The sequence below is a fragment of the Manacus vitellinus genome, unplaced genomic scaffold (assembly GCF_001715985.3).
Source record: "Manacus vitellinus isolate BGI_N305 unplaced genomic scaffold, ASM171598v3 scaffold_69_pilon, whole genome shotgun sequence".
NCBI lineage: Eukaryota > Metazoa > Chordata > Aves > Passeriformes > Pipridae > Manacus > Manacus vitellinus.
Genome location: NW_021940749.1, coordinates 1803591 through 1828690, shown reverse-complemented (window position 1 = coordinate 1828690; position 25100 = coordinate 1803591). Strand labels below are relative to the sequence as shown.

Sequence of the window (25100 nt, the reverse complement as noted above, 5' to 3'; positions counted from 1 at the left end):
TCTCTGCCAGCGAGCTCTGGGGTAGTACCTGCCATGCTGACCCTGGGGATTGATACAGTTCTGAGATCCTGGAAACAAATACCAGCAGAGAAAAGGAAGTTACAGGCAGCTGAGGAAATGCACAAGAACACAGATTATAAAGATGAACCCTGAGCTCCCTGAGAACAGTGAACATCTGGTAGATGCTTTGTTAGCTCTGGAGCTGCTGTGTTATTTCTTTAGCACTGTTTCCATTTAGGCCAGTCCTCTTCTGTTTGCCCGAAGTCATCAAGCAAAGAAGGCAGGCTGAGGGGAACAGTTTCTTCAGAGGAGTGTTCTCTCCAGTGCAATGAAATCTGAAGGCTCGTGCAGGTCCCAGCTGATGTCTGTTAGTTTTGTTTATGCTGTTGTTCCAGAAAGTAAACTAAAAAAATTGTCTTCTGTTGACTGACTTCTCATCTGTGGAACAGCACACTCAGTAAATTACTTCCATCCCAGAAGTTTCTTTTAATGAAAAGTAGGGTAGATACATGAAATATAGCTTTCATTTTTCAGAGTCCTCTAAAATTAATAGTTTTAAGGCAGAAATGAACACCATACCCTTCAGCACCATCACTATACTGAAGATGCTGAGAGTCAACTTTCTCTCTTCCTGCTCAAAGAACAAGTGCATTGACTACATCCTCAGGTTTCCCAAGAAGCAGCTGAATCTTACACTTTCTCCAGTTAAAGAATCTCCTGAGGTGTGTGCATGGTGGAGCCAGAGAGGTGTGGGTATTTTGTACATGCTCTGATGGTCTTCCTCAAAGAGAAGTGGATTTTATTTGCTAATGTTTGCATTTCTGGTTGATAGCTTTAAAAACTACTTGAGAGATTTGTAATCAAATCAAACGGATGTTTACATAGAGAAAGGAGACTTAAGTCCAGAGAAACACTGGCTCATATCCTTTTGTACTGCTCAAGAAGTTCAATCTTGGCCAAAAATGAAAAAGCCTTTGCAGTAGAATGTCTTCTGTTTGGCTTGACTTGTGTCAGCAAAAAATAAAAATTAAATAAGCCAAGAGAGATACAGCTATGAATAAAAACATTACAAGGCATGCAAGATAAAAGTATTTAAACTGTTATTTTGTACATGCATATATGAGTGTAATCACTTCACCTGGTTTAATCATTCCCTTTTTGCTGCCAGGGAAAATAAGTTTGTAGTGTACAATAGGTCAAGAATCTGGTAGGGAACAGAATGTGCAGTTCATAAATCTGTGCAAACACACGGGGAGCACAGCTACAGCTGTAAAATGCAATAGTGGATCCAGCCTTTCCTTGAAGATGATATGTTAATAAATTGGGATTTCTTTCAGAGGATGGGCCATTAGATTGGACTGCATTCATTCCTGTGTGTTTCCACCTGTATGGGAAAAAAGACCATATTCAACCAGCTGGCACATTTTATTGGCAGGCTGCTGTTCTAGTCTGCTCTGGTGGTGGAATGACACTGCTCAGTCATAGAACAATAAACAATGGTTTAATAACACACAGGGATTAAGTTGGCAGAGTCAAACCCTCAAAAGTTGAAGTACAGAATCACAGTTTTGAACTTCTGAACTTAATCTGGCACTTCTGTTTGTATAATTGGCCAAAGCCTTATTTCTATCTCCCTACACCAGTAGATAGACATTTTCTTTTCACGGCCCTTCTTTTAGGAAGCCCAAAGGGTAGACACCTGCCAGTGACTGAGAGGTAATTCAGTAACTTTTTTAGTGTCCAGTGTCAGGTACATGGTCCTATTTACTAGGCAGCATCCTAATATCACACTTGATTACAGATTTATTGCTGGTCTCATGGGCTTTTCATGGAGTTCATTATCGGAGCATCTGAGTGTTTCACAAATGTTAACGGGTTTATCTTCACAACTCACAATGAGTGGTGGTATTATTACAGGTTCCTCTGAGAATTTTCTTGCCAGTCTAATTATTTTCCACTGAGTGTTTGCAAATGGCAGCTTCAGACGTTGCAATTCAGTAAAAATTGGGCAGATATTTCTTGGATGTCAAAAAGCATCCGTAATTCCTGAATCTTTGCCAGTAATCTGGCAGTAATCAATAATCCAGTGCACACTTCAAAATTCTGAATGCGAGACAGATCATTAGCTAAGCACTTATAAGTTTATTTGCTTGTTTTTAATTGTTAAACTTACGTATTTTCTCTGGCTTTGTCTTTGGAAAAAGCTGAGCCTTTTATTTTTTTAAACTTCCTAAACCAGTTTTTCCTGTGGCCTGTTGCCCAAGCTGTTCAAAGCCTGCAAAATCTTAAGCAATTGATAATGGAATTTAAAAAAAAAATCCATGCCAGAAAAAACCAACTGTAAATTATACTGCTTATAAACATCATGCAGCTCAGTAGCTTCAATTTGTTATAACCCAGTTATTAAATTATGATGTTTTAATATGATGCAAAGTATATAGAAATGCTATTAGGACACAATGTATAAATTCTCATAAACATTTCTAATTGCCCAGTGTTAATTCAGATTTTAATTAGTTGAAGAGCTTCTCCAGAGTGTTGGGAGCCCAGTCTGTATCCACGAGCTCTCCTGTTGCTCTCATCAGACATTCTGACATCTGGTCTCCAAAGGCCACTTCCTTTCTCTCTCTACTGCCAGTAGGTCACCTCCTTGCAGCAATATGGAAAGTGAAAAGTAGCAAAGACAGAAGAGGAAAGAAAAGTAGCCAAGACACTTGAAAAGATCTGTTCAGATTCATGGAACTGACATAATTTGTCAATGGGCAACCCAAAAGTAACTGTCTTGAAGAACCACGTTTTAACCCACGTTTTAAAAAGCTCCACTCTGCACAACCAAGGGGTAATCTCTGCAAGAACAACTTAGTTCTTCATGCATAATTTGCTGCTTTATTTCCATGCTGATGATTTATTTCCTTTCTCCTTTGGACTAGAGAACTTACTTTAAAAGTACAAGTTACTAGTATATTAAGTGCATGAGGAGCAGGGGCCAAATGTAAAGGATTTTAAAGGACCCGGTGGTAGTGGATTTTAGCACATCTATTTTTATGTGCCTTTACACTTAGTTACTGATGTGAAATGTAATTCCCCTCAGATGTCACCTTGGAGATGCTGAAATGGCTGTGAAAATCCCCAGGCACCAGTTAGCAGAATTAATGTGTGTAAAAGATAACATATCATGACATGACATGATGGCAGTCAGCTGGCCTCAGCTTTTTGTGTTGGAAAGCTCTCTGCAGATCCTTCTCTTCTGAACATGTTCTGTTTTATCTTTGCTTAAGTGAGTTTTGCTTTTACAAACTACTACACTTATGAGTTTGATATTTTAGGAAAGCTTCTGAAAATAAAAATATTGTATCTCCTCTATGTGTATGGCCTTTGGGAATGCTGATGACCTCTGGGGGCAGAGCTCAAGTGTCATTTTTATGTGAGCATGCAACAGTTTTATGGGATCTTAATTGGGTACAGAGAGCTGAGATGTTTGATGGATAGATAGAGTTAAAGAAAAGATGGTTGCACTTCTTAATACTTGTTACATCTAATTTTTAGTACTTACAGGTATCGTGTTACATGCTTAAAATATCATCACAGTGGCAACTTTTTCCTGATTTACAAATTCTTACAGATGAAAAATTTTTATGGAAGGAGAAGATGCAAAAGGTCCATCTGCTTAAAGGAGAGAGGAGATGATTTAGTGGTGGTGTTCCCACCCATCATTGTCCCACTTAGTGCGATTAAATTGGGTTCAGGAAGGGTCTGTGGGTTGAGCTGAACATGGCAAAGATAAAAATCTGTTCATGTTTCTGCAGGGATGTATGATAAATTTAAACCTGACTTAGAGTTGCTGAATAGCTGAAAGGGAAGGAAATTTGGTTAAAAGAAAAATGAAGTTTGATTCTTAAGTATTTGTATGTTTTGGCCTTGTGTTCCTCATTTGAGGGAAAGGAATATATGGGAGTCACGGTGATGGGTAAGTGGTAACATAGTGCAGACTGACGCAGAGGAACAGATCTTCTGCTCCTGGAGTTAAGAGCTTGTTCCCTCACATTAGCATGACTTTGTCCAGAACATTCAGGAATATTCGATGTTTAACTTCTTTGGCTGTTTATATAAAAAATCAGACAGTACTCCCTCATTTCACTGCAAGGAGGTGGCAGATAAGGATGCCAGTGAGGCAGCCCCAGGAATACACCAGAAACTAAGTGGCTTTTGTGCCTGTGACCCCTCCTGCTCTATTCAGTGTAGACATATCCAGTGCTCTCTGAATGGGCTTTATAGCCTGGTTGTAGGTCCGTGGGCATGTGTGTGTTGGACAACTATTGATATATAAAATAGTCAGAAATGGCAGAAAAGGGTCTTGAAAAACCTAACATAAGTTTGAATGCAAGTTATTGAGCAATTATAGCACTGCAGTCTAGTTTTGTAAAACTGTGGATATTTTAACCCTTACTGCAATTACAAAAACTATGGTAATTAGCTCACTCAGAGTTTCAGGCTACTGTTACTTTACCAGAGTAGTAATGTCATGGATCAGGACCAGGAGTTATATTTATTGTGGGAAATGAGAAGAAAATCCATAGTTGTGAAGTCTCTTGAAGTGCAGGGCAGTACAGTGACTTCTTCAGTGGCAATAAAATCTGATGTACAGATGCTGTTACTAATTGGGCATCCTGCTTATTGAGTTCTCATCAAGCTGTGACACAAAGGAAGTTCTATAAACCTCTGCTGTTCCTGGGTTCTGTTGTGAGGTTCATGCAACACCCTTCCCTTGCAATATCTTAAATTGCTTAATTTTTCCTTTGACTTTGTTACCAGCCCCTGTCAAATGAACGAGGTAGAAGATCTCAGGTTTTGGGACAAGACTGCTCGAGATGATGCAAACCTTCATGAGCTCTTTTCCTTGATCAGATATTTCATTCTTTTGAACATATTTGTGTGAGAATCTGACAAGTTTAATTCCTGCTACAAAACCAAATTCAGTATTTTTATTGAATCTCATTCACATTTAAATAATGCTTGTGCCAGAGTAAGATTCAAATTACAAGTTAATTAAAACATGTAATAAAAAAGATACTTAGATGACTCTTAAGTTGTGATCTTGACAACTTTCTATAAGCAACTGAAGCACACCAATATCTAAAGGCTCTCAGTGAGACACTGTGATCTCAGTGATATCCAAAATGTTGCTTCTTTTTATGACACCCTGATGCTTCCCACATAAAACATTTTCTGCTTTAAGGGAGGAATAAGTAGTGAAGAGCAGAGCTCTAGATCTTGGTGAACAGATGCCCACCCTGCCAGCTGAATATTTGATGATGCAGGTGGGCTAGGAGGGAGGAAAAAAGGACAAGGGGATTTGGAGGAATAGCTTATCTAGGAAATTGTCAGGAACGGGTATGGATTTTCTGAGATCCCTTCAAATCTTTAATCAATAGATGTCAATGCCATTTTATTCACAGGGAGAATTGTTTGAAAGTACCAGAAATTCCAGCTCTCTCCAACCGGCTGCCAACATGTCCAGCCCAACCCTTGATAGCTTTAGTAGTACAGTGAAAATTCACAGTCCAACATCTGTAGTCCACAGACATTTGGAAGCAAAGTGAAGTTGCTTGTGCTGAATATCAAATTAAGGGATATCACACAGAATACGTAACAGTTGTTCTGGAAAGAAATTTAGAGAATTTGTTTTAAATGGCAGGAAAAATGCATGAACACCCATTGGGGCTGGGTGGGGGGAGTATTATGGTTTCTGTCCATTTTCCAGATTTCCCAGAGATTCACTGTGCTGTGACAGGCCCTGGAGTCTGTCTGGACTGAGCAAGGGGTTTTTTTTTCTAGCAGTTCTTCACTTCAGAAATGAAACATTGAAATGATTTGGGGCTCTGCACTTAGGTATATATTCCACTTGTACTCTCAGTGACTTCCCTTTCCCTTTCTTCCCATTATTGTGCTACCTTTGAGTGGGCTGTAAGCACTCCCCATATAGTTTGCACTGTGCTTTAGAGGCCCAGGTTCTGACTGGTGCTGTTCAGAGCAAGTGCAGTTGGAAGTAAATTACTGCCAAATACCCAAACTGCTTTCACTTGCTGTAGTTTGCAGATCTCAGAGCTGAAACTTGAAATTTGGAATGAAGTTCCAATTATAGTAAGCCACACGGATTTTTCAGGTTCTTCACTGAAGTTGCTTTTGTATTACTAATGCCAGATACTTTAAAAGTAGTAATGTTGCAACCTCAGCTTTTGTGCAAGTCAATAAAATACTTTTTCCTTTTGTGTTGTTTGTAGGTTCATGGCAGTTTTCATCCCCTCCATCTAAGAACTGTTTACAAACATTTGTTATTAAACTTCGCAGCACCAGAGAAGGTAAGCAAGTTTCTCTGGTTTAATGGGTAATTCTCTTGTGACTGGAGCAGCTGATGTCCATATGGGTGTTGTGTTTCATCTCAGCTTTATTGCTTCTTTCTCAGTGTATTATTTAGTTCCGAGTCAGCACTCCACTGGCAGTTGTTTTGTCTAGAGCCATCAGCAGATCCCTGTACCACATTAGTCCTGAGATGCTGAAAAATACAGCCAGCTTTGGTAATCTTTAGCTTGGAATTTTTCCTGTAAGTGAATTAACTGTTTCAGTGTTTGATTTCATCTGAGATTTCCAAAGCTTTGCTGATAGAAAAAGATAATAGCCAATTATTCCAACTAGTTTTAGCAACTTCATTAGTGCAGAACTCTTGCTAAGCAGGCCCCTGGTGCATTTCTCTCAAATGGCATATTTTAATATTGTTCCATTGTCACTGAATTGATTGCATAAATAGCCCATCCTGACATCTGTGTATGCAACCAGCAGTTTGAAAACATTCTTCTGTGCTCTATATTGAGCACTTTCTGCTTTAAAAATGTTATTTAAATTTTGGCAAGCCTTAATTTTATGCAAAATAAATCAACACCGCTTCATGTGTGTCACTATGATGAATAAAAGGTAAGTTTTAAGTTTTTGAGTTCTTCAAAGTTGAGCACCAAAGTTACTTTTCTCAGTTTTGGCACAAAGTCAATTTGGAAATGGTTTTGTGTATTTGTGATTTTGGTGTTTTGCTGAGAAAGGAAATAAAAAGTAGAGTATAAAATGGAGGAGTTCTTTTGAAAACATTCAGTATTTGTCAGTGGAAGAATTTTTGTGAACTAACTTGGTGAATATATGTTGTTTAATGGAAGGACCTTTATTACTAACTCACTTTGATGAAGCAAGGCCAACCTAAAAAGGTTGTTCCTAGTTCCCCTAGTGCAGTACTAGGAACTAGTGGCTGCAGCATGAAAGCTTCTCCATTTCTCACAAATGTTCCCATTCTAGAGTCCTGTAGCCTAATTTTGATCTCTCTTTAATTGGGCATGATCTACCTCCTCCACTGTTACTGGATTCAACCTGTAGTCATACAGCCTTTCCATCTGTTTCATCATTTTCCAAAAATATTAAAAATCTTGGGGAATATTGCCAACTGCTAATCTGGTTATCTTTTCATACCTTACACAGTCATTTCTGCTCTTATTGGAAAATAGAGAAACTTAGCTCTTTCTTTAAATATAAAAGTAATAAAGAAATTATTGCAGTAAGAACCAGTTTATTTGGCATTTGAATCAGTTGAGTTTTATCTGCCCTCCATTCCAAATGGTATTTGTTAACTCAGTGACTCACTGATAATCCATTTTTCAAGCAAAACCTTGCTATAATTTCTTGATTTATTTCACATTTATGATCTCCTTGACCTTGTTTAAAAAAAAAAAAAGACAACTAGCAGATCCAAAAACCATCAGAATGGGAACAGTGCCAAAGAACTACTTTATAACCACAATCTTTTCTGACTGAAACTGTTGACATGAATGTATTTATGTGAATGTTTTGTTTTATCAAGGAGCATAAACTAGATTGTTATCTGAAGTAAATAATTTTCTGGCCACTTCCCTCCCATGGGATTTCAGTGATCTAAATCACAGAAATTCTTTCAGTGGCAGACCAGTAATAAATAATACTGCATGGAACATAATCTGAAGTGTAGAATATAGCAGAAGAAAGGGTAAGGTGACCTAGCAACTCCGGCATCTCTCATTTTTATGATTCCTTGGGGTGGGGAAAAAAAAGTCTTTTGAGCTGACTATGTTCATTGTAGCGAAATGACTATGAAAGATTCCCGTGGGACCCTTGCATAACTGACCATTAGGAAAAAAACTGGCACAGTCAGAAGAATACAGCAGATACATTTTCTGTTCTCCTTATTATTTTTGTCCCAAGTGTAGGACAGGGTTATATAATCACAGCCAGAATTTGTCTTGCATTATAATGCACTGATCAGCCGCTGAGGATCTTGCCAGGGTGAGAAGATGGCATTCAAATGAACTCCACCTTGGGGCAGATGGAAAAAACACTGTAAGCCTGGACAGAAAACAGCTGCAATAATGTTAAACTTTTTACAAATGTTGCAGACTACACAAAAATCTCAGCTTCATAACTGTGGCTCTGAAAGCATAAGATAGTCTAAAAGCTGGTTTGGGCTATGGCACTTCCTCATGTCACTGTTCACATGTACTGTAGTGGTTCTTTACTGTACTGCTGCATTAGACATTAGGAAGTTTTAGCTTTAAAAAAAAAGTCTGTGTCAAATTCAAGATTATTGGTTGTGATGTTTCTCAAAAGTAGTACAGTGTTTCTCAGGGAATAAACACTTAGTGTTGGAAACCAATGTGGAGATTGTTTAATCCTGTGTTGTAATTCCTGATGAGGCTCTGTCTAGGTGGAGTCAGTCTGTGGGATGTTTGGACAAAGTCATGGCCACACCTACGTCAATGGGAGTGAAAACATCTGGAATTATGGTAATTGTGTGTGACACAAAAGCTTACAGAAATGAGAGGAAAGGCTTCCATTATTTGCAGTAAGTGCTGGAGCAAGAAGGTCCTTGGGCTGATCTTTTGAAGGCCTGTGTGCTCTGGTTCCCTTGTCTCCCTCAGGATCCTCCCCAGATTTGTGGATAACTGAGTTGCTTTCCAGAAAGGCCTTTTATTGACAGTGATTTCCATAAGTCATTTAAGAATTCATTGAAGCTCAGCTTGAATGATGTGAAATATGTTGCAATGTGTGCCATGGGGCAGTGTAGGAAACGGAACTGCAGCACAGGTTGCTGGAGTAGCTCCCCAAGCCACCAGACTAGTTAATGTATCATTTTTTATTATTTTTTTTGGTACCTTGTTAACAGTTAATCTATATGATTATATAGAGAGACTGGAGAAATAAATGACCTGCCAACTCTCTGCTGTATGTTTCCCCAAATCAGCTCTGAAGTAACAATTTAAATGGGTGAAAATAATTTTTAAAAGCATTTTTAAAGATATGTCATTATTTTATTTTCTATCACAGTGCATAGAATGCCATATCTCGAACTGTTAGAGTTCAGCTACTGATCCAACCACAGCAAGTCATTCCACAACTGACTGAAACTGAGATAATTTCTCCTGATGGACATGTACATACAAACGCAGTGTGTGCCTACAGGTTGATGATATGCATGGCAGAGGTTTTCTATAACTGTTTAAAAAGCACTGTATCTAAATTACCAAAGACTCCTGAACAAGCAGGTTTCCTGTTTGTTTAAAAAACCAAAATAGGCTAAAATGAGAAGCATCAGTAGGGAATAATAAATATTCATTAACCTGGATGGTGGTGCAGTCAAACCTATTGATTTCTGTTTTAAGGGCTGCATTCAGTACCTGTCTGTCTGCCTGTGACACCGAGATCTGCTGCTGTTTGCCTGGGGATGCCCCGTGCTTTGTATCTGCCAGGCTCAGCGGGGCCGTGACATCAGACGTTTTCAAAACAAAGAATTCAAGCCGTAAGTAAAACAAAATCAATGTCAAACTGGCATTTCCAGACTGCTTTGCTCTGTCTTCTCTCCTGCTCGGCATTCAGAGAGCCCGTACACCGCTCTGTGCAACAGCAGGTCCTGTTCAAGCCCAGGAAGTGACACAGGGTGTGATACTTGCAGCCAGCTGTGCTTCCCTGGGCTCTTAGAATAGGAAACTGGGTCCAAGCCTTGCTTTGTCCCTCTCTGCCTGCACTGAGTTCATCTTCACATTTGGAAGGTTGCCTTTTCATCTTGTACCCTGGCAAGACACGCCACATGTAGCTGCAGCAGCCATGCTGCAGTCAGGGACTTGACAGAGAACACCCAACAGCCAAAACCAAATAGTAGGGACAGTTTTGTCTTTCAGGGAGTTCTCTCTGATCAAATTTGGTTATCCAGTTACTGCTCCTACTGCTCACGATTGAATCTCAGCTCTGTGCTATAGATGAAATCCTCTGACTTTTGAATGAGTTCACACAAAGTGCATTTGTGCACCTTCTAGAACATAACACTGAGGTATTCTTAACTGTCAGTAAGTATTTATGATTCAACTTTAAAAGTTTTCCTTTTTTCTTTAAAAGAATTAATCTATTTATATGCTTGGAATTACTTACATACAGTCCTAGGTTTGAATGCATTAATATCCGGTTCAAAGTGTTGGGAGTTAAAATTGAAAAGTGGAGTTAAAAAAAAATTAGAAAGGTTAAATATAGGTTTGTTTTAAATGTTAAAATGTTGTGTTTCCAAAATATATGCCTTGGCTTTAAATTGCTGAAATGCTGAAAACTAATGGGTTCATAAACTTCAGTGATATGTAATTAACACTCTTGTCTCTTATTGCTAACCTTCTTTATTAATTTTGCTACTTTTAACATCAGTACCTCCCATTCATATTCAGAATCAGAGTTCATTGGACACAAGGCTCATTTGTAGGATTAATTTTTCAGGCTTTTGTTATTGTAGTGACATATATATCTTCAGGCTATTGCACAAAGAATGTTGTTTCCCTGTACAATATTTAGGCACATGTAACACGAAAGCTAAATCATACTTACATGTCATCAAACCCACCATAATTTAGCATGAGAATAACTGGTAATAAGTGCTCACTGGGTACAGTGATGGATGGACAGGTTATGAGCAAACATACACACCATGCTCTGTTTTCAAGAAGTATATTGTTTTCCTGTCCTCTTTTTCTATTACGTTGCTAGGCTAACAGTAAAAAATTGGTATTTGAGTTATTAAAATATGGTGGTGTAAGAAGATGTATCAATTAATGTCGAGTTCAGCTGAGAAATGTGATGATTAAATGGTCAGCAGAAGGTGAGGATTATGAAAAGCAGTAAAGAGCACAATGGGAGCCACATCCAATAGCAGCTTTCTGGCACAGGAATGAGTTTGAACATATTGCTGAGGTTTCCAAGTACAATTTAGTTTGACCTTTAATTAAGTGCTGATCTCTATAAGGTAACTCAATTACCTTATCCCTGGGGTGGTCACTTAAGGTAGGTGGCGTTGTTTGTGTGAGGTATTTGTACCACAGAGGCTTAAGAAAAGTATGCAGACAATAACTCTCTCCTCCTTTCTTTTCATCAGCTGCCAAGCCATGACTTTCCTGAAGTAGTCGTGCTGCTTTTGTGCTGATACCAAGCAGTGTGTGCATTTTACTCCTCCAGAAATGTCTCATTGTGCTTTTGTTGCATCCAAGTCAATTAGAGCTAATAGTAAATGATTATGTGGAACATCTCGGGAGCTGAAAGACAGCACATCCTGTCCATATTCTGTGTGTCCATTTACCATTCTCTTGTTTGTATTCCACTCTTTTATGTAATTACTTCATCCTTTTAATGTCACTCATTTCCAAAACACTCAGATATTGAACCCCTCTTGCTGTGTTTGTCAGTCAGTTCCACTGACTGGTTTTCTGCTGTACACATAGAAGTTTCTCCTCAGGTCCCTTAGTGAATAGTCTTTTGTGTATCCAGTCTATAATGTCTTGTTTCAGGACAAGCCCTGCCTAGGACATGTAAGTTTGTGTGTATTTACTAAGCAACCTTTCACAGCTCTGGTGGAGTTTGAAATACAACACTGAAGGTTTTTAGGCATTTCACCTGGTGCATTTGAGGGTGGGGTATGGTCAGGTTGGAGCAGCACTGGAGGAAACTAAAGTTTGAAGGAGACTTTGAGTGGAAAAGGAGGAGAGTTTTCAGTTTTCCCTCTGACAGATGAGGCAGGAGAAAGCTATGTAAGAAATGTTTGTGCTTAGGTGGAAAGGATCTACAAACTGAAGCCAGTCTCGTGCAGCAGAGCTTTGTCAGGGGGCTAGTGAAAAATTAAGACTGAGAGGAGATGAAATGAGACTTAGGAGTTTGGAGGAGGAGCAGTATGTGGCCTGGACTTTAGTTTCAGTCATTTGAAGCATAGCTTTGGATACTGGATACCACAGACTCTGTCTTAACTCAGGCTGTTGAACTGACAAAAGACACTCAGCCTGGGTTAGATCCAAGCTGACTAACACCTTCCCAAACAATTTCCAGGCACGGTTTGGGCAGGCCTCAGTATGCTTTTCAAAGCTAGCACGAGATAATAAATTGGAAGGATTTATTCCTTAGGCTGTCACATGTTTATATTTTGTGCTGTTTTCCTCTTGTATCAGAGAGCAAAAGGAGCAATCTTGCCTCCACCTGCACTGTGTTGTGTGTATTGTATGTGTATGTGAATAAATTATGTAGAAATGTAAGAGAGACATGGAAAGCATCCCTTGTAGTGTCAAGATGATGAGAATCACCAATCTGAGTCAGGATAACAGAGGAAAAAGGGTTTTCAGGAAGACATAACCTGTTTTGCTGAGCTTTTCACCAAGTTACTTCCACACAAAGAAACCTTTGCCAATCACTGCCTTGGCCACAGGGAACTCAGTGAAGGGCTCAAATAGTGGGGGAAAAAAATTGGGTGGTGTGTGTTGTTGATCACTGCTTGGTTGTGGGATTTTGTGTGGACTTGGCAAGTGCTGAACCAGGACCAGGTCAGAAAGGAAGCCCAGTTCTCCTGCAAGGACTGCTCCCCAACGTCAGGGAAAGGATATGCTAAACAGAAAGCCACCTTTTGAATTGGCAAATCTGGATGTTTTAATTTTCCTGCATATCCTGTAGGAAACTGTCTCTGTTCCACCCAACAAACACCAAATTCTTTCCATAAAATAAAAACAAAAAGAGAGCTTTCTCCTGAAAAAGTGCTGGGAAGCATCTGCTTTCAGTTAGACACAAAATTTTGCTTGGAAACATCCTGCTGGAGACGAACACCAAACTCATTTAATAAATCAGTGCCAAAAACAATCTGAGGAGATCTCGGTCGATAATTGGTTTGACAGGGTTTCTCCTCCAGAATATCTGAGGAGCATTAGGGGCTGTGGAGCCCTTTGCAGCCCTGATCCAGCACTGCAGAGCTGGGCATGCCTGAGTGTCACCTGCATACTGATGAGCCTGGCTGGGGCTCTCCCTGGGCACCACAGGTAATCAACATTCCATGGGCTGTGCAATGCTCCTGGACTTGGGCAACCTCCCTTTCCATATTCTGCATGTGGAAATCTGCATTTCTCCCTTGTTTCAGCTGCTTTCAGGAAGCAATAACCAAAGTTCTCTTGATCCAAGTGTATTTTTTTAACTAGAGAAAATGAACCAACATGCTTGAAACCAACACACATGGCCTTAGTGGTCTGTAAAACTCTTTTCGTTTTTCAAACTTTCATATTCAAAGTATTTAACTGGTGTGCTGCAATCTGAAATGTCAGTTAATTGGGATGGAAATACTTTGGGGAGGGTTTTTTCCCCTTTTATGTTATGGTTTTCCCCCTCAGGAAAACTTGTCAGCCAGGGTAGCACAGTAGAAAAGCCTAGAGAAAAACCTCTTGGCTATTACTCCTCAACAGCAATACCAGTAGGGGCACTGCTTTATGCAGCACTTCTGAATTTCCACATTTTCATCTGAATCAGTTCATGGTACAAAGACAATAAATTGAAAGATTTTAGTGATTTTGAAATAGGACAGTCTTTTGAATAGTGATGGGGATGAACAGGAGCCCTGGCTGTGGAATTCTATTGAGAAAATACCTTGAAATATCCATGATCTGGAGTTACCTGACAAAATAAATCTTCTGAATACCAAAGGAAACCTCTTTTTAGCTTCTACTGGAGTTTTTTGAAGGCAGAAAAGTAAGAAGAGAAAAATGCTCTACTGATTCTTTTCCTCAAAATGTGAAAGAAAGTAAATTTGATTAGGGGGATTTATTTCACTTATGTCACACAATCCTCTTCACTAAATATCTTCCCTTACATTTTGTGCAATTAGCCAGCTCAGTTTCCTCAAATAAATGCCATGTTAAGAACAACATGTTCATTAGAGCTAATATATCCTGGTTAAGGAAGTGGGTTTAGGTTTTTTTTTTCATCAGCAGCATACTCTTTAGTGTCACTGGTAGCAGTTAACATTTTAAAAGGCAGTTGAGATTTTAGCTGGAAGGTTATGTTCAGTGAAGGAGAACTGGAAAACCCTTTGTGAACTGGGGCTGTGCTGCTCTGTGGGAAATGAAGATGTGTCCGTGAGGTGGTGGCACAGGAGAAGATTTGTGCTGGCCAGACAGTGGCCAGTGTTGTGGTGAGCCCAGTGCTGGGGAGTTGTGTAGCTGAGAGCATTTACCCCTTTATCTCTGTGTTGTTGTGCAGTGTAATTCCCTGCTTCGTTGAAAGTAGCAGGGATAAAAAATGTTTGTTTTGCTTTACATCAGCCTTGGCTCATCTCGCAAATCAACCGCTGATTTGACAATTTCTTTTGAGCTTGATTGTGTAGCGTGTTCGTTTTTCATGGCACAATCCCTGGCTGAAAGGGCTTCTGATGACACATTGGAAAGCTACAGAAAATATGAGTTCTGGTGCCATTTTCTCAGCAAGACTCACTCACAGTAGCAGAACACTTGCGCACATAGTTCTTCCAGACACATCATCTTCTGTAAAACTGAATGTTGGGTTGTATTTATAGAACTGCTCTTAAGCTAGAAAATTACAATCATCTACTTTTCAAATGTGTGTGGGTAGAGGCTGCAGATCCAAACAGAAGCTTCGCTTCTGTAGAGAGAAAATCAATGCCATGTTGAAATTTCCAGCCAGCCTACCCCCCAGGGATTAAAATTCTGACATACAAGCACCCTGAGTTTAGGAACTTAGCAAGTCTCACTTCAAATTATTTTGAAAGACTGTTTCAAATTTTACTATTCAGTTCCCAGAGGATAATAGCAATTTCAAAAATTCCCAGAGATATGAGTAAGGGCCTGAAGTAGTCACTGCAGTGGTTGGATTGCTAGAAGAGGTAGAGCGGTGAGGAACTGATAATAATACAGTTGGCCCTAGCTTTGTTTCTTGAAGACTGAGGGGAAAAAGGAAAGTTGATGCTGATAACCTGGGTGAGGAACTTTCCCAGAAAAGAAAATAACTTTTCAACAGACTGTTTGATGGGTATTGTTGTCCGTGAGTCATATCAAAGTACCAAGTACCTAAGCAGAAATAAATCAATAAAGACCTACTGATTCCTTTACCCTAGGTGTGGTCTCGCAGAACTGCTCAGCAGCTTCAGCAGAGATTTCTGCTTGTTTGTATCTGTTATTAAGAACATCAGAAGAGGAAAGGTTGCCGCAGTCATCGATGCAGAAGGCAAAGAAAAGCCTTTTCCCTCCAATTAATAATAGTCTTTTTGGTTGTGTCGCACTTTGAAACTGTGAGAGCTGAAAGAATTTTGACAGAATTCTAAAACAACAGGAACTATTTTCTATCCATTTCCTCTTCTGCCATTACTGATCTGTTGCATTCTTGATCCTCACTTGCTGGCAAATACAGTGTCAGCAATGACATTTGCAAGAGAGCATTTCTGTTAGAAAGGTGGTCGTTTGCATCCTGTTTGATACCTTTGCCTTATAGAGATGTTAATTAGCAAAGTTTGAATTAGGCCTGAAAAACTTTCAAAATAGACTAAAATCAGATGGAAAACACGGTTAGTCATTATGGATCATGCAGTCATTCTGTTTTATCTGGCATACAGCTTATTAAAGTTGACAAAATCCTCATAAAACTGTTTGAGAAATGTCATCTGAACCTAGTTGTTAAAATATATTGAGATTAAGTGTCATAAGTTACTCTTCTAAATCACAGTAACGAGTTTCTTAGAACCCAAGGCAATATGTCAGATATAGCCAGGCTGTAGAGAGGGAAGTATTAGTTCTTTGTGGTTTATATAATGTGTGCTTCTGCGCAACGCAAAATTACATTAACCTTTCAGACTTACACGTTGCGTTGTGAATAGAGGTCTAATTATCTTCCCACTATCACCTCTAGGTTTATTTCAAAATTACTGATTTCCAAGTTTTCCCATCTCTTGAATTATCCTTATTTTGGATTTTCATTCTCCAGGTATTAGCTTGCATGTGTTCCAGTCTGAATCTTATTTTCCTGAGGGAACTCTTACCTATTTTTTTTCTGCTTCCCTAATAACGTTTTCTTTAATCCACATTAGAATTTCAATTTCATTGAAACTTAATATTATAAGTAGATTGGTTTAAATATTATTGCTTCTTATTTCTAGTTACCCAGTGACAAAATTAATCATGACCAGGTATGTGGGCAGTGCAATACCATGTCCCATCTTGTTTCCCACCTGGTATTCAGCCATGGACCTAATTCATGGCCTTTGACCTGTTTTTAATCCAAACCCAGGCTAACAATTTTTTTATAATTAAAGTTCTTTACTTTGAATACATGAAAGCCTTCCCTTCAACAACCAATTCTGATTTTATATCAAAGCAAACCATGAAATCTCAAAGTAGTATAAATGTTAAAGCAAAAAATCTTGATTATACACTCTCTTTTCAAAACTTTTTACAACATTAAGACAGGATTCAGCTGCCCATGTGTAGGCATGGATTATGTCTGTATCTGAGCTTGTCATCTGCATTCCTTTTTTAGTAAATGAAGAAAAAAAACATTTTTAGGCTGTAGTTAATGGCATCCTAAAGAGAAGTCTCAGTTTGTGAAGCAGAATCACGCCATGTCTGAACAGAGTGCAGATACACACTTTAGAGACAGCTCGTGTTAAGAGGTGAATTCTGCCTTTAATACCACAGCTGTGCATTTCTTTATTAGGTTAGGTTTCTAAGCTCTTGCATTAACTGCAGTAACACTTTCTATATGAATCTAAGGCATTGTGATTCCTTATTGTAAACTGTTAAAGATACTTCATTGTCCAGTTTGAAGTTTTCTAGTACAGGAAGCTGGTAGCAGTAATGCAGTTTTCCCATACATAAGGTGAGACACCGGATTGGTAATTTTTGGGTCGCATGGGGGTGTGTGTGGGTGGGTGTGTGTGTGTGGAGGGGAAGGGATGGGTCAAAGCTCACAGAGGTGAAATGGCGTCGTGTCCCTCATGGCAGCCCCTGGAGCCCACATAGGGAAACCCCGGAGCAGCTGCCAGTCACGAACAGCCGGGGAAAACTTCCCCATCCCACAGCTCCTGGAGCCCCTCACCAGCCCAGCCTGGCAGGGACAGTGAGGACACTGCCCACACTGGAACACCCCACAGCTCCTGGAGCCCCTCACCAGCCCAGCCTGGCCGGGACAGTGGGAACAGTGCCCACACTGGAACACCCCACAGCTCCTGGAGCCCCTCACCAGCCCAGCCTGGCAGGGACAGTGGGAACAGTGCCCACACTGGAACACCCCACAGCTCCTGGAGCCCCTAACCCAGCCCAGCCTGGCAGGGACAGTGGGAACAGTGCCCACACTGGAACACCCCACAGCTCCTGGAGCCCCTCACCAGCCCAGCCTGGCAGGGACAGTGGGAACAGTGCCCCTCACCCTGCCCTGGAGCCCCAGAGTGGCCAGAGGCTCTGAGGCCCTGCCTGGGGGAGGCCACAGGGCCCAGAGCAGGTCAGACCCAAGGCTGTGCTCCCCACACGGTCCGGGCCCTCCCATCCGACACCTGAGAGCTGCTCTGCCACAGGGATCTGACGGTAACTACAGAGTCTGTCTCCCTCTCTTTCTCCTCCTTCTCTCTTCTTGTTCCCTCTTCTTCTCTTTCTTTGCTCCTTTCTTGATGCTTTGGGTAGCTTAAAGCTGGGGGGATTGGATTTTGATTTCAGCGTTGTGGATTAATGTGTGCTGGGTCTGTACTGTGGTGGAATGTTTTGTCTGGATTGTGTGGTGCCCTTTTGAACTTTTGCCAGGTTCCCTTTTTTTCCTCCTCTAAATTATCAGTACAGGTGCCTCTTGGGAACAAGTGTGTGGGTTATTCTCTTGGCACTATCTGAAGGTATTAAAGAACTCTATATATATATTTAAAAAAGTAAAACTCCTGGCTGAGCCCCCTGAGCTTGTGTCTCCAGGGCTGGGATGTTACACTTGGTCACCTTCAGGGTTTTTTGAGCCTCTGCTCCTACGTCGTTGCAAAATATTTGTAAATATTTTGAAAATAATATTTGTAACAGAAAGCATTTTTATATAATGGTCCTGATTTGTACTGCGTCAGTAAGAAGGACCTTTGTCCTGCAGATTCATTTCATATGCTGCAACAGCTCCAGCTCTGGTAACACGTTAGGAGTGTGAAAGCACTCTCAAGGGACTGGAAAGGTTGCTAAGAGCATTGATAGTGTTACCACTGTGAAAATTATCATCCTGCAAGTATCATAAGTTCATACTGGTGCCACAGTAGACAAAGTTAGCTCTTTAGTTTTGTTACAAAAATCCCTTTCTTGTGCCCTTAACTCAGATTTGTAGAAGATTTGTCAGCTAGAGGAATTTCATATAACATCTATTAACACTGAAGCAGAGATGTAGGTTTTTCTGTGTGCATCAACGATAAAGGTTTACCAGAAACAATCAGAAGTTTTGCAACTGCATTTTCACAATTAAGTCTTAATTTTAATCTACCAAAGTTACTATACACAACAGGAGTTTTTCAGTGGCAGCAGATTCCGGATTTGATGTAAGTCACTTGGGGTCAAGTTCTGTGGCTTTTCATTAAGCCTTGTTAGCAAGTTGTTCCACTGGGGTTAAAAAGAAGTAACACGATTTTTAGAAGTGCTCTTTTTTGAAACATGTACACTCAGCAAATTGGAATCTTGTCCTAGAGGATTACTGTATTTAAATATCACTTATGCGTATCTAACTGCAAACAAAAAAGAGAATTATACCTTTTCATTGATTAGAAAGTCTATCCATGTATTTTATGCACCATAAAAAACATCACACAAGGAGTTGAAGACTTAGTCATCCCAGCTTCCCCTTCATTGATTTGCAAATAGATGGTAGATAAAGAGAATCAGAGAAACCTGTGGCTGATAAAGAGGGCTGTAGCAGATAACTGTAAGTATAAAAAAACCAAACAAACACTTAAGAGAAACAAAAAAATCTGGAAAATAATCTGGAATTTTCACTTTTCAATTGTCTAAAACTGATGAGGTCCTTCAGGCAATGTTGAAATATGATCTGTCTGTGCCTTGGGATGTGTTGGGGAGCTCCAGTGATATTGGTGGAATTTGCCTTTAGCACTGTCAGAGCCCATGACTTTGAGTGCATCAGAGGGGTAGGATCTGGACTGCAGTGAGGACAGGCACCAGTGGCTTTAAGGCTATGAAGTACAAAGAATCTTCTGCAGTACCCTCTTGTCGTGTCACATCCAGTTGCTTGTTCCAATGCAGGATGGTAAGTCAGAGCTGCAGGGAGCTATTCAATCAGCTTGTCCTTGTAGGAGGTCCTGGAAGTGGAGGGAGACAAATGTGCAGCTGAGGCAGGCACGCAGGAGAGCCCAATACAAGGGGCAGCAAAGTCAGACTGCTTTTGTAGCCATTTAACGCTGTAAAAAGCCTTGCCCCGAGCCTGCCTGCTTGTAATTGCTCGAGAAATGGGAAACACATTGTGCTCTCTGCTTTCTCATTTCTAGCAGTGTGTTATCTGCTCGCTCTTCTGTGCATCCTGGAGGAGTAATTTTGGAACATGCTACGTTGAAACCAATAAAATGCGTACTTTTATTTTTATCTCTTTCCTTATGTTCATTGGAGTTGTCACACTGGCCTTAGGTCTGGTGAATGCTGTTTGATGCCTTTTACTGGAAGAAAGACCTGTGCTGAAATTGCAAAGAAGCATCCATTGTTTCTTTTTCCTCGTTCAGGATGGGCATATGTGTCATGTTTTGATTGTGGTAAAGGGGTAGTGTGGCACTGGAACTGCTGGGCAGGGAAGCCTTTCTATGGTCAAAATACAAACCGAGGCCAAAGGATAAATGCCTGACTGCTGTAGACCAGTCCAAACAAGACACCAAATGTCTGCTTGCCTCAGGCTATGGATTGAGTATGTCTCCAAGCCCATTTATGCCTCACTTTTGCCAAAGGGAGCATTCCCAGCACTGCATTGTTTCTGTCTTCACACACACACACATGCAGTCCCCCCTCAATTACTGTGCACTTGCTCTGGGCACTTCCATTACATAAGCTTTGCCACTTAGCACACCCCTCTGGGAGACTGACAGCTCCCTAACCTGGCAGGAAGCTAAAATAATGTGTGTGTAAATAATTTTCCTGGGCCTTTTTTTCTGCAGGCTTAGCAAATTGAACCAACTCAGCGAGGAATCTGACAAACTCCAAAGCTGGTGCAAGGGGAAGGAGGTGGGATATATGGAGCAGGATGGGATCATATAGCACAGGGTAAAGGAGCAAAAGAGAAGGCGGCAGAATATCAGAGGAGGGAGGGGAATGGAAGTATGTCCTTGGTGGAAGCTGTTTTGCCAGCCTTTCAGAATGGTTTGGTTATTGAGCAGTACCTGTAGCTGTTGACAAAAGCTGTTGATGAGCCAAGGGCCATGACTGCTTTGAGGAATAAGAGGCACCTCTTCCTGTCATAGTGTATCTACCCTTGAGTTTTATATTTTTAGAAGTATGAATTTCTGAAGATAAATCCTCAGCCAAGTGCAAATGCACTTGACTCCAGTGAGCTCAGACAAAACTGACTTGTGATGTTTGATCCTTGGGTGAAACGATATGTTGTGGCTGAGCCCATTGCATTGTTCACTACTACTGAAAGGAGCACTTTTGTTCCCAATCCACAGGCCTACTCCTTTCCTTGTGCTGGCTCTGGTGGCTGTTGTACTCTGCTGAGGCACTTAGCTGGAATTGGAAAACCCAAATCCCAGCACTGCTCCCAGTGCTCTGTCAGCTGTGGAACCAGTATCGAAGGGAGTATGTCAGTTAACAGCAGCCTGGTTCAGTTCTGGAGCACTGGGGCAGAATCACTTTAAAGACACAGCTGCTTCTATATTTTATTAGATATCTGAGAATTTAGTTTCATAAAACATTTTTGGTGATGTTGAGTTCTGGGGTAGAAATAATCTCATTTAGTATGTAAGTATTCTTGCACAGACAGCTTCTTTAATATCAAAGCTCTCTGTGCCTTTAACATGAAGGCTTCTGATCAGAAGATCTTAACTTAAAATGGTTCACTCGAGGTCTTTGTCGTATTTAGTAAGGATTAAATAAGATTTTTCCAGTTACATATGATAGAACTGCATAATGAGACCTAATGATACAGTCAACAGAAAGTAATTTAATTTCTGCTACATTATGCTGTACAATAAAGTTTAGAATTCACGGAGCTCCTATCAGTTTGATTTAAGCTCATTTCATTCTCTAAATGAAACTTCTTACGTATTGGAAGTGGAAACTGAGAACTGGGGTCTGTTGACTGTTTCCTAATGATTGTATAAAACCATTACTTGAGTCAGTTATTGTTATTACATTAATCAGGCTTGAATTCAAAAAGCGAAACAACCACCAAAAAACCTCCAAGAACACACAAACAAATCAAAACACTCCAGGGGGATTTAGGAGAATTACAGGACAACTGGATGTCTTGCTATAACTGTGATAAAAAGAGTCTTTCAACATATAGGCAAACCCTGCTGAACATGTCTTGGTTTGCCATCCAATTTATGATTTATTTATTTCATTATTTTTATTTGTTGTTCATGAAAGTTTCCTTCAACAAAAGAAATGAGTGAGTAGCTCCTGCTGGTGTAAAGACTTGTGGCTTTTGCTGCTTGACTACTCAGTCAGTGTGCTGCTCCTCTGCTGCAGTTTAGTTTTAACCATGGGATTTATTGTGTAAAATAATTTAGTGGGATTGAAAATGTATTTTTGAGTTAATATCTGGACAATGGGCAACATATACACTCTGCTCTCTTTTTAGGGACTGAGAAAGCACATTGAAAGGTCAGCTGCTGTGGGTAGAGAGATAGAATGTGTGATACTTGAAGGGTGGGCATTCAGATTACTAGTACAAATATTTGTTTAATCTGTTTCTTTAAAACAATATTATAATTCTCTGAGAGCCCTATTGCAAATCTGGGAACTGCAGGTGGTGATACAGAATAATCAGTATCATTTTCTGGATAACTTATGCATCCTTGAGAGGGTAAATCATCCACTGTGTGGGGCTTTTTCACCTACTGATAATCAGACTTCCAAAAAATCGATATGTACTTGGTTGGAGAAAGAATGCAGGGTTTGCAGCAAAGCCCTGCAGGCTGTATTTCTCCCCGTAATGAAAGTATCAAAGGGGCAGTGCCATCTCTCTCAGTTCACTAATATTCTTTCTAGGTGTTGTAAACATTATGCTAGTGACAGTTATTCTGTGGAAAAAGGATTTGATAATGCTTTTATTTACCTCTCAGCCTTGAAAAATAATATTTCTGTCTAGAAAAGGGTCCTGTGCTGTGTGTACATGCGTGTGTCCACATACTTATGTGACTTGAAGCTGTATGTAGTCAGACTCCAAGTGCATTAATTTACACTTATCTTATAGAAGTGTGAAGTGGGTATCATCTTTTTCTGACAAAACCTCAGTTCATCTCAGTTTGTCATTCTTCCCTTGATAAAAATGCTACTACTCTTCATACCATCACAAAAAACATTTTCTTAAACTCTTAAACAGCAGATAATCAGAGAAGTGAAGCTCCCACAGTCCAAGTGCCTCAGCCACATGTGTGAAAAGGTTTGTTCACAAAGGCTTTAACTTTCAGGTGTTGGCTGCTGGAATGAGCCTCCAGGCACTGAGGAAGAGTTTGGTCTGATGATTTGAGTGGTCCCAGTTTCAAGAGGCTTTTCTTCATTATGTTTCAGAGTTCAGCATCTGCTAAAGCCTCTGTTATTAGAGATGGGCCTGAGAGTTCCAGTCCAGGCTGCCTGAGATTAACAGGCAGAGGTGGCTGGGCTGGAATCTCTGTCTGCTTCCTGCTCTTGAAAGTCAGCTCAGATGGTGGAGAACAACTTGCTACCCATTGACATGAAAGAATTCAGTCAGAACTCATACTAATAAATCAGATTTATGAGCAAGAGTTCCCTCTGTCAGCAGGTACCCAGAGTGCTTTTCCAGCATCATCAGTTTTTGTCTCCCAGAAAGCTGCAGTAACTTGAGTCAAATGTGGTTCATGATCCCTGGTGCCAAAGGCCTGGGGTTCAGGAACTGTCCTCTGCCATGAGAAGTGACCTGGCTGTCTCTTGCCTCTGCACCTCCCCTGAGCAAAGGGCAGGGAGGAAGCACTGCAACAGGCTGAAAAAAATTGAGAATTAACTACTTTAAGTGGAGAAAATCAATCATTAGTGATCTACATTAAAAAAGCCAGATTGGTACTGGACAAACATATTGTCATGCTCTTGCTCATCTTTTTTATTGTTTCAATCATTGTATAATTTTCTGTTAGGCCAGAAATAGATGAGGAGTTTAATGGTGTGGACAGTTGTGATTTCATGACAGTATAAGCCACTGTTCTTATTACCTTTAATGACTTTGTAAATTAAGTGATTAAATTGTTCAGTCGATTTAGGCTTGGTGTATAAATAGCCTATTTTAACTTGAAATTATAATTGAATGTATATAATTTGTCTTTCATGTCTTTCATATAAGAACTTAATGTTATTTGTTACCTGTTATTTTCCCAGTAAAATGAGAGTAATTAAGAAGTTATTAAATAGCTGAAACATGTTTTTTTATTCCATTTTACTTTTAATTCCTCACAGAATTCTATATTATCTGTTAAGGGAATTGCTCCCAAAACATTAGCATTTATCATACTGGAAACCCCCTTTTAATTGATTTTTCAAGTGGCTAATGACCAGCTTGTGTTTTTAGTGCTCTTAAAAATGCTAATGCCTGCATGTCAGGGAAGTAGCTAAAGAAGATGGACTTAGATGACAGAAATCCTGGAGTTTTCCAGTTTAAAGTGGTTTATCAGTGACAGTATTTAAATGGGGCTTTTTTACACACAGGAATTACTTTTTTTCTGAAAAGAAAACAGATAAAAATTTTATGTAGTTAAAAACACCACCATGAAATCTTGCATATGTAATGAAGAATAAAGAAAAATGTATCTATCTCCCTTTAAGTTAGATGAAACATTACTAATTATTTTAATTAACGAGTTAGTTACCCAATTCCAATTGGAAGGTGCTGTAGAAATACAAACTATTATCACTGGTTGTTTTGGTATAAAAGTACCAATTAATATTTCCTACATCCAGGGCTAATTACTTCAAACCTATATTTAATTAAAGGAAACAACCCTGCAATTTGTCAGTAGAGATTCTTTTCACTGCACACAATGGGAAATGTGCAGGTTCAGGCCAAAAATAGTGTTCTGTGCTTTAAGGTTTGTGGTATTTTTCATTTCACTTGTATGTTTTTAGTCACTCTGGTTGACCAGAGTTATAGTTCACCTAAATGACATAACATTCCCTCTTCTTCTTCCAGAGTGGGAATATAACCAAAAAAAGGGGGAAAAAAAGTTTCTTAGTTCCTTTTAGGATGTTTTTAGTGGTATTTCATCAGGAGGAAGCTCTAATGGGGAGTAAGGAGCTATTAAAACCTGAATTCATGACTCAATTTCCATGATTATGCTAAAGGAAATGAAATTGTCAACTGTAATTACCTTTAAATTTTGAACATAAGAATGATTTTGCATGAGCAGAACACTGGAATGTCTTTTCTTTATGTATAATTAATACAATTAGAAGAATGAGGGAGGCAGAGGTACGTGGACTTTAAGAGAGAATGAAAAATACAAAATGAGATGAGAGACTCCTGGAAAAAACATACTTAGGGCTGGTTTGGATGTTGTAGAGAATTTCTCACATGGC

At 39.8% G+C, this 25100-nt stretch overlaps 1 protein-coding gene across 1 annotated transcript in view; it reads left to right on the top strand.

The window, feature by feature from the left end:
* Positions 1–6276: 6276 nt before the first annotated feature.
* LOC103762223 (bifunctional heparan sulfate N-deacetylase/N-sulfotransferase 3) overlaps positions 6277–25100 on the top strand; it is a 136143-nt gene continuing 117319 nt past the window's right edge. Inside the window, exons 1-2 of the mRNA XM_029964061.1 lie at positions 6277–6359; positions 9729–9865. The gene's annotated coding sequence lies outside the window, so the exon portion shown is untranslated. The remainder of the gene's footprint in view (positions 6360–9728; positions 9866–25100) is intronic.